Genomic DNA, 10,899 nt, shown 5'->3' on the forward strand with positions numbered 1-10,899 from the left:
CCGGTGATCTATTCAGAATTTCAACAAATTGAAAACATAGTGATTTAATTGTAACAGAAAAAACACATTGTCAAAATCAGAAAAAAAAAAAAAAAAAAAAAAAAAAAAAGTTGGTGATTTTTGTATCATTTACCGTTTTTAAAAACTAATAAAGTTTGGCCCATTTGATTTGTGAAAAGCTTTTGAGAATAATCGGAAGTATTTGAGGGTGGAAATTCCAATTTGGATTTGGAAAATAAAAGCATTTGAAAACTAAAGACAAAAGTGCAAATATGGTCTCTAAGGTATGCATTTTTTTCGAGATTTGGTCTAAACCATAAAAGTTTTGGATTGGTGGTCATTTTAACCATATTTGTATGTAGATATAATCTTTCCCAAATCTGAAATGACTAATATACCCTTATTTAATTTCTTTTTTATTTTCTTTTCAAATAAACTAATAGCAAAATGGGTCCACCATATCTCTCTCTATTTCCCTCTCTCTCTCTCTCAACATCACACACACACACGCAAACACACCTACACTCGATTTGTGATCCCATTTGCAAAAAAAACGAAGCCCTACATTCTTCACCATTTTCTTTTTACCCAATCCTTTGCCAACCATCTTGAGCTCATGTGGGATCGATCCAGTTATAGAGTATAACGTGAATGGTTTCCGATGTTACAGAAGACAACCTCCTACCCCTTCATCACATCAACAAAAGATGAATAAGCCTCCGCCTGCCATCGTCGTCCTCCTGTCGAGCTGATTTCATCTCCACCTACGGTAATATTCAATTTAAAATTTTGATTTATGGTTTATATACATGGTTAATAATCAATTTAGATTTTTGATTTCTAGTTTTTGTGGTTAGATTGCTTCAAATTTCATCTCCACCATTCATCCCCCCCCCCCCCCCCATAAATTTCTGTTTATATATGTCATAAATGGGTGTTTTCCTCCGTTTTTCGGGAAAATTAGAGGTGGTAATCGCTACAAAGTTGGAAACGACATCGTTAGCCTGTAATTCACTGAAACTGTAGCACCTGGTTCCTGGTACGTATTCCTTGTAATTAATATTTCATAATTAATGCAATTTGCCTTGGACTCGGCGAGTTGAAGGACTAACTCGCCGAGTAGAAGCAGGATGAGACGTGGGGTATGAGCCTCGGACTCGGCGAGTAGACCCTGTTTGGGTAAAAACCCTAACCCGGGTGTTTGCACCCTATTTAAGCACTCTAACTCGGCCTCCCTTGTCCCTAACACTTTCAAAAGAGCTGTAGAGTGAAACCCTAGCCCCTTTTTGTCCTTGTAAGTGATTTTGGCCTTGTGAAGGAAGTTTGAAGCTTAAGAGAAGAAGAAAGAGGTGGAAGAGTGAAAAGAGGAGAAGTAGATCCGACATCTACCCTGCAAGAGGCTTCCATTCAGGTAGAAAAGTCCCTACCTTGATCACTAGTTCATTAGATTCCCTTTTGTCCCTAATGATGGGTTTTAGCCATATGAACTTTCCTATGTGCGCATGCAAAACCCTAATGCTTAGATCTAGGCTTTCTAATTAAACATGCTTTGAATCCAAGACTTCTAATGACTATTTAGGTGTAATAACAATATTAAAACAGATCTAGAATCATACCTTTGAATTCCTCATTGATCTTGTTGTCTTGGAGCTTCTAGAGTCACAATTGTCACTCCTCTAATGGCTTACAAACACCAAATAGCAAGGAGGATGATTTGGGAGAGAGGAGAGGGGAGGAAATCGGCCAGGGTTTCTATACTTTAGATGAAGTGCCGATTTCCCTTTCCCATAGGGTCTATTTATACTTGTAGACTCCTTAAGGGTTACAACCTAAACCCTAATTGGATAATCTTCTCTTAAAGCTATCCAAATCCATTCCTTAGATAACCCTTTGGACGATTTGAAGCAATCCATAGCTTCTAGAATCCGTCCAATACATATCTATATGGATTTACAGTCTAAAGTTTAACTATCAAACAATTGACAGTTTATACCCTCTTATTTAATTAATCTCTTTAAGTCACCAAATTAATTCCAATTAATTCTATGACTTATACTAATCAAATAACAATATATTATTCTTTATATTATTCTCATAATATATTAATAATATTTATTCTCTCTTAATAAATCATCCTATCAAGTTGCTATGGTGAAGGCAACCCAAAAGGACCATGCACAACCGGGTCAAATACTTGCCTAATATAGTTGCAGCCTTAGACACTATTCCAACAGTCTCCCACTTGGATAAGTCTAGTAACTATATGCACAAGTACAATTCGATTTGCAATCGTAGCTCTCAAAGACGCTGTCAAACTCTGATCTAATCAATCTTGTCCTTTAGATAAGGGATCGTACAGTCCTCTGTTAGATATCATGCTGACAATCCTATGGAATGGTTAGTCAAGCATTTAGGTTTCTTGATCTCTGATTTATTCGACATAGAACTTAATCGAACACATCAATTCAGTTCTGACCGGGCCCGGCACATAAGTCAAATCAAATCATCGAGCGGCCGAGATATCTCTTCTACCCTCTTAGGATAAAATTTACAGATAAACTTCGACTTATATGCATTTACTTATTCAATAATCAACTATACACAACAATGCGTTTTATAACATTGAGTTACCAATGCGTTTTCGCATTATCAATGTACAATCAATTAACAAATAACAAACCATATATCTAGGTTTTAAGACTATATGATATTATCGTCTTGCGATCACCTCTTATATATCATATTCCATACGGTGATTCCAGCAAGCACGGGTTTGTTCCAATGCTCAAAACTAGTTCATAAGCACTCATGAACGTTGCAGCAACCCTTTGCTATGTCTAACACCATTTAGACAATCTACACACCAATTCACGACAATCTTCATTCATATCTACTTCCAAAATATGAACGATTGTGGACAATTTGAATAATTCGATTATTCACAATAAACTCAATTATTCTGGAAGTCAAAACATGCAAAGTGAAACAATAGTTAAATAATTAACATAAAATAGTAACATTACTCATAAATAAAACTCCTTTATTTAATCATCAAATGTTAATTACATTTATCTATTACACGTTTCTAATACTATCTAATCTACGCTAATATCATCCTTCAGCCCAATACTCCTAGCATGCTGCAAGTGCTTAACCCTACTCAGTCCCTTCGTAAGCGGATCTGTTGGGTTATCTTCTGATGATATCCTCTTCACTATGAGTTGTCTTTCTTCTACACGATGTCTAATAAAGTGATATTTTCTGTCGATATGTCTAGATCTACCATGATCTCTCGGTTCCTTGGTCAAGGCAACCGCTCCTTCATTATCACAGAAAATCTCCATGGGCTCCTTTATGGCAGGTACAACTCCAAGATCACCGATGAAGTTCTTCAGCCATATTGCCTCCTTCGACGCTTCGCTTGCTGCAATGTACTATGATTCGCATGTTGAATCAGCTACGGTTTCCTGCTTGGAACTCTTCCATGTCACTGCTCCTCCATTCAGAGTAAAGACCCAGCCCGACTGCGAACGGTAGTTGTCCCTGTCGGTCTGAAAACTGGCGTCACTATACCCTCGCAGCTTCAAGTCATCACTCCCTCCAAGGACTAAGAACCATTCCTTCGTCCTCCGAAGGTACTTAAGGATATTCTTGACCGCAATCCAATGGGCTCTGCCAGGGTTCCCTTGATATCTACTAACCATGCTCAAAGCGAAGGCTACATCAGGGCAAGTACAAGTCATAGCGTACATGATTGAGCCAATTGCGGAAGCGTATGGAACTCGGCTCATTTCTACTATCTCAGCTTCGGTACTCGGACTTTGAGTCTTACTCAACTTGGCATTACTTTGTATTGGTAATTCTCCCTTCTTCGAGTTTTCCATACTAAAACGTTTTAGTACCTTCTCTAAGTAAGTGTTCTGACTAAGTCCAATTAGTCTCTTACTTCTTTCTCTTACTATCCTTATTCCCAAAATATAAGAAGCCTCTCCGAGGTCCTTCATAGCGAAGCACTTCCCGAGCCAGGACTTAACTTCCTGCAGAGTCGGGATGTCGTTTCCTATGAGTAATATGTCATCGACATATAGAACGAGGAAGCTTACTATACTCCCACTGGCTTTGACATATACACACGATTCATCTTCACTTCGTACAAATCCAAACTCTTTGACTTTCTCATCGAAGCAAAGATTCCATCTGCGAGACGCTTGCTTAAGTCCATAAATGGACTTCTCAAGCTTACACACTCTATTCGGATGCTTCAGATCCACAAACCCCTCTGGCTGAGCCATGTAAACATCCTCAGCCAACTTTCCATTAAGGAAAGCGGTCTTGACATCCATTTGCCAAATCTCATAATCATGAAATGCGGCAATCGCTAGCATTACTCTAATAGATTTTATCTTCGCAACTGGCGAGAAGGTCTCATCATAGTCAACTCTGGGAGTTTGAGTAAAGCCCTTCACGACCAATCGCGCTTTATAAGTGTGTACGTTTCCATCCACGTCGGTCTTCTTCTTGAAGATCCATTTGCACCCAACGGTCTTACATCCGGGCACATTATCAACCAAATTCCAAACTTGGTTATCATACATGGATTGGATCTCGCTATCCATTGCCTCTTTCCATTTCGCAGACTCCGGGCCTGCCATGGCTTCTTTATAGCTATTAGGTTCATCAAGGTTTATTAGTGTACCATCACTAATATACGTGTCCCCTTCGGTAGTAATATGAAAACCATAAAACTGGGGTAGAACTCTAACTCTATCGAAATGTCTAAGAGGTAAGGACTCGTCAATCGGTTCAACCGGAGTTTCCTCCTCGGGTTGAGTGCCAGCGGTAGAGGTTCCTTCATATATCGACTCTTGAATCTCTTCAAGTTCGATTTGCCTCCCACTATCTCCTTGGCTTATGAGTTCTCGCTCTCGGAAAACTCCTCTTCTCGCAACGAAGACAACATTGTCCTTCAGTCTATAGAAGATATATCCAAAGGATTTCTGCGGGTAGCCGATGAAAATACATTGCTCACTACGAGGTTCGAGCTTGTCGTGAGTATCTCGTCTTACGAAAGCCTCGCAACCCCAAACCTTGATGTGTGCCAATGAGGGAGCTTTCCCTGTCCACATCTCGTGAGGTGTTTTGGCAACCTTCTTAGTAGGGACTCGGTTAAGAATATGGGCGGCAGTCTCTAAGGCATACCCCCAAAAAGAGATTGATAGTGAAGCACGACTCATCATAGAGTGAACCATATCCAATAGGGTTCGATTACGCCTTTCTGCCACACCATTCAACTGCGGTGTCCTAGGAGGCGTCAATTGCGAAACTATTCCACACTCCTTGAGATATTCATGGAATTCAAGACTTAGTTACTCTCCTCCTCGATCGGATCGAAGCATCTTGATTTTCCTGCCCAATTGATTCTCCACTTCATTCTTGAACTCTTTGAACTTTTCAAAGGTTTCTGACTTTTGCTTGATTAAATAGATATACCCATATCTACTATAATCATCGGTAAAAGTCACATAGAAGCGGTTCCCATCCTTCGTGGTTGATCTAAACGGTCCACATACATCGGTATGTATTAGGTCCAATAGACCCTCACCCCTTTCACATGTACTCGTGAAGGGTGATTTAGTCATCTTTCCAAGTAAACAAGACTCACACGTGTCATCTTCCCTAAGTTCGAATGACTCCAACACTCCATGCTTTTGGAGTTGGGATATGCGTTTCTTGTTGACATGTCCAAGACGACAATGCCACAAGGATGCTTTATCCATACTAGTGGAAGAATCTATGTTCAAAACATCATTTCCTAAGTTATCAACAATCATAACAGTTTCATAAATTCCATTACATGGTATAGCTTCAAAGTAAAAGACACCATTTAGATAAGCCAAAATAGAGCCATTCTCATTATTAAAAGAAAATCTAAAACCTTGTCTATATAAACCATGAAATGAAATGATGTTTCTAGCCATTTCTGGCGAATAGCAACAATTGTTCAAATCTAAACATAAATTATTCCTAAGCACTAAAGAATACACTCCAATCTTGGTCACAGGCGACGATCTTCTGTTCCCCATGATTAGATTGATTCTTCCTTGCTCCACATCCCTACTTCTTCTTAGTCCCTGCACATTAGAACAAATGTGGTAACCACAACCGGTATCAAGAACCCAAGAAATAGCATGATTAGAATCGTTAGATTTAATTGTATATTGGCTTGATCTTTCCTTCCTTGATGGCTTGCAGGTATTCTGGGCAGCTTCTCTTCCAATGTCCTATCTTGTGGCAGTGGTGGCACTCTGCCTCCATAGGGTTAGGGTAGGGATTAGCGGGATCAACTTTGGTCCCACTAGAAGAGGCACCATCTCGGGCTTTAACCTTGTGATAGTTCTTAGACAAAGCCTTCCTCTTTTTTCCCTTTCCTTGACCAATAGCCAAGACAGGAGCAGCGGGTGGATTGGGAGTTGGTGCAACAGACTTGTCTTTGAAGTTGCTCTCAGCGACCCTCAAGAGACCTTGGAGTTTGCTTAGGGTGACCTCCTCTTTGTTCATGTGGTAGGTCATCCTAAATTGATTGTACATCGGAGGCAAAGAGTGAAGCACCATGTCGATCGCCAAGTCTTCCCCAAAGTCAACATTTAACTTGCGAAGGCGGTCGACATACCTTTGCATCTTTTGCAGGTGCACGGTAAGAGACTCTCCATGACCCATCTTAGCGGAAATCATGTTAGTGAAAATCTCATAATGCTCTTGTCTCGCGTTTTGGTGGTATCTCTCCAAAAAGTCTTGATGCATCTCGTACGGGTACATATCCTCGTAGGACTTTTGGAATTCGGAGTTCATGGTGGCTATCATGATGCAATGTACCTTCGTTGCATCTCGCTCATGAGTTTCAAAAGTAGTCATTTCAGCCGGAGTAGCAATTTCAGGGTTGATTTTTTCGAGCTTCTCATCGAGGATATACTCCTTGTCCTCATAGCGAGCAATGGTGCGAATGTATCTTATCCATTCGCTAAAGTTCGTTCCATCGAAGGTGACCTTTTGGCAAAGGCTCATCAACGTGAAAGAACTAGCAGCAGCGTTCACTACTAGAAAAAAGGCCTTTTACGACGCTCATTACGCGTCGTAAAACGCTCAGACGACGCGCAAATGCATGTCAAGGAAGACCCTGTCATAAAGAGAGACGACGCTCATTTATGACGCGCATTTACGACGCGCGGTTATGACACGCAATGCGTATCAAGGAAGGCTCTGTCATAAAGGAAGATGACACGCATTTGCGTGTCGTAACCTTACGACGCGCGTGTTTATGACACACAATGCGTATCAAGGAAGCCCCTGTCAAGAAATGCCATGTCATAAATGAAGATGACACACATTTTTGTGTATCATAATTTTAAATGTTCTAAAAAAATATTTATATATTTATTAATTTTTAAATTAAATTTGCATTTAATGTCTCATAATAGAAATAAAATATCATATACAAAAAATACAATCCATTGCATAAAATTTAATGTCATACAATTCTATTTTTTACAATATCTAAATTTGCATCTAATCTACTCTCTACATCAAATTCCAACTAAGTAAAGTTGCATCTTGCCTTTCATAATTCTTTAAGACTAATGCTCCAAACAGATGTTATATGGATAAGAAGTTGTACATTGGCCCATCTACTCTGTGTTTCATACTAACAATTGAAATGAAGAATGCAACACTTGCATTTGCAGCATCTTATCTCTTTCGGCTTGAGCTTTCTTTTCCTCTTCTAACTCCAAAGATATTCGCTTTCATCAACCCTATAAACACAACACAAAACCACTTGTCATTTTCATTCTACTTTTAAAATTAATTCTTATCAGGACATTCTGCTTTTAAACCTACCAATCTAGCAAATTTTTCAAAGAATATAATTTAATTTTTATGGAAAGTACATTGCTATTTCTTGAATACAAGATGTTACAAATCAAGAAACTTACATGGACTGCCGACCACCATGAACCTGCAAGACACGAGACATCAAATAAATCAAAATTAAATTTTGATTTTTTTTGCTTTCAGTAACGATTAACATTTAACAAAAAAACAAAAGGTCAACCACTCCCTTTGCCTCATTCCAGCTGACCCACTCCCTGGAAACAAGAAAAAAAACTATCAACCAACATTTTACTTATATTTGAGAGGTTTTCATATTGATTTATTTATTTGTTAATAAATAGTTTACATACTACACCTATGGTATGGATTAAGTATTCAGGGGAGGATTTACTATCAAGGAAAATGTCGAGGGTAAATTGTTCACATTGGTTTGAGTGATCTGCAATCTCTTTGAATTTGAAAGTATGACTTCGTCTTGAAGCTGCATAAAATAAATATCAATGAATACAAGCTCATAAGTCATAATCACATCTATTATTGTGTGCACATTAAACTAACACTGATTGCTAAAAGAATAAAGGTTTTGACATGTGTTTTGATTAAGAATGTAGTCATATCAAATACCTTCAAGCGCTCAGAAAGATCTTTGAAACCCTTAACAAGTTGGGGCCAAAGGCGTTCACGGTTGGAACTCTCCATATCTTCTAGCTTTCCCATTGCATCTGCCCACATATAATACACCCATTTAGAACCGTATTATATGTATATATAATCAAACCAATGGAAGTACACATTGTTAACAGAGGCATCCATTTCATTGATGAGGCAGATGAAAAATATATTCAAAAGCAGGAATAAAATGAGTCAATTTGAAATGCTTTTTTCCTATTACAGTTTTCCTAACTCTATCATATCCTCTACCACCATCAGTCTCCACAAATCTACATAAATAAATAAAATAAAATTAGACTTACTTATGTTGTTAAACAAAACAAGAAAAAAGTAGTCGATTACTGATTACTTGAAATATGATAGTTTGTACATAAGGGGGTTTAGCATGGTTGGAGTCGCATGTGAACCAATTTGGTATTGACCTGATAAGAAATAACAATGAAAAAGAAGTAATTTATTAGAATAGATAAACAAAAATGAAATAGAAGAAATAACAATGAAATAGAAGTAATTTATTTTCCATTTTTTAAAACTACAATGCCCTAATTAGAAACTATTTGAAAGTACAATGCTATAACTAATTAAAAAAATGAAAGTACATTACTTGAAGTACTTAAACATACAAGATAATCAGGCTCCTTCATATGTGGGAAGATGCCTCCTCCTATACAAACCCATTCATAGGAACTTTTTTATATCATCACTAGAGTATCCCACAACACTTGAAAATGATGAAAACTTTAAATAATTAATTTCTTATTTTCAATTCTTTATTATTATTTAAAAATAAAAAATAAAACTAGACATCCAAACAGTTGAAAATTTCTCAAGCAACTTTTTTGGGTGATGACATGGCAGTACCAACAGTAGCAATGTGTGTTGTTCCATGTTGTATTATCAACTATAACTGTCCTGCTAGCCATTGTTGTTGTTTGGTAACATCAAGTGTGTGTGTGTGTGTGTGAATGAGTGAATTAAGTCCTAAGTCCTAAGCATGGATAAGACCTTATATAAATGTTGATTGAATACAGTGAGTTACTTACTTTATCATCTACTTCAGTGTTATGGCTTAACCATGCGTAAGCCTCTCTGAAATCATCAAAAACATGAAGACCTTCAGGTGGATGAGAAGTGAGCACAATTTAAAGAGCTGAATATGCTTCTGTTGCATCCTGCACACTACGAACCTAAACAAAGGGTAAAATCGTCATTTACTTTGTCATTCAGATGGTTCATTAGGTGCAAATAAGAAAAAGTCCTTGTACATACAACAGACACCATTCATCACTTAATGGAAAAGAAAGAAACAAACCCTAATCTGGTAAGCTATGCATGGGTGTTTCTTTTTTACTTGATTAAAAAAACCTACTTTAATGGAAGAAAGTATGGTTACCACATAAAAGGCACCCATCAACACAATTAAGAAAAGAGCAAAAATCGATGTGTCAACATGCAAGACTAAGGGCCACTTTTTAGTCTTCTTCTTGGAAGTCTCTTCCACAACCACCTCTTTTTTTGGTTTTCTTGAAAGGTCTTTTCTTCAACAAATCTTCTTTTTTTGTCACTATTTTCCATGGAAACAGTACTAGCAGATACTCCATCCCAAACCTTAGTGGTCAAAGTCAATAAAATAATTTTGAGGACTAAAAAAGTGCGTGTGTGTGATTGCAAATACTTACTTCATTTTGGGTATTTTCAAATAAACTAAAAACATAGAATTTCTTTGATCTTGCGAAAACATCAAAGGCTTCAGAAAGAGCAATTTCGGATAATATGCATGCAGTTGGAGCAAGCACAAGCATTAGTTGTACCTGTCATATCGTTAGACAAAAAAGTTTAAGTTGACAGGAAATTAAACATATGAAAAAAAGGTAAAAATGTAAAATGAGTAGAATCCTTACCATGGCACTACAAAAGTATACAAACATTACTATATAAAGGATCAGAAAGGAACTTGCATCAAATAGAGGTGAAAAGCATGTCTGCAACATCATGAGTGTTCAGCACTCCCGTGTAACATTCCATCTCCCTAATGTTCCTTTACTTCAATCTGTTCCAAAATTAGGCAAAATCAATGTTATATAAATGAGCATTATGCTTATTAAGCAAGAAAATCAATATAAATTACTATATTACCTCTTTGAATCGGGTCAAATAGTATTCAATCATATGTGTTGTGTATTTTCTTGGTACTTTGACACAACAGCACCAAGAGCACAAGCTCCAGCACTTCCGCGTAAAAAGGTTACATCCCTATCATTATCGATTTCAACAATATGTTAAATATGGATTTATATATCAAGATAATGAGATTGGAGTACTATAGAGGGTACCTAAAGC

At 37.5% G+C, this 10,899-nt stretch overlaps 1 pseudogene; it reads right to left on the reverse strand.

Moving 5' to 3' along the window:
- Positions 1-8,701: 8,701 nt before the first annotated feature.
- On the reverse strand, positions 8,702-10,553 carry LOC145054949 (dolichyl-diphosphooligosaccharide--protein glycosyltransferase subunit STT3A-like; annotated as a pseudogene).
- Between the last annotated feature and the right edge of the window lie 346 nt (positions 10,554-10,899).

Source organism: Lactuca serriola, chromosome 1, assembly GCF_051521515.1.
Source record: "Lactuca serriola cultivar US96UC23 chromosome 1, Lser_US96UC23_V15, whole genome shotgun sequence".
Lineage (NCBI taxonomy): Eukaryota > Viridiplantae > Streptophyta > Magnoliopsida > Asterales > Asteraceae > Lactuca > Lactuca serriola.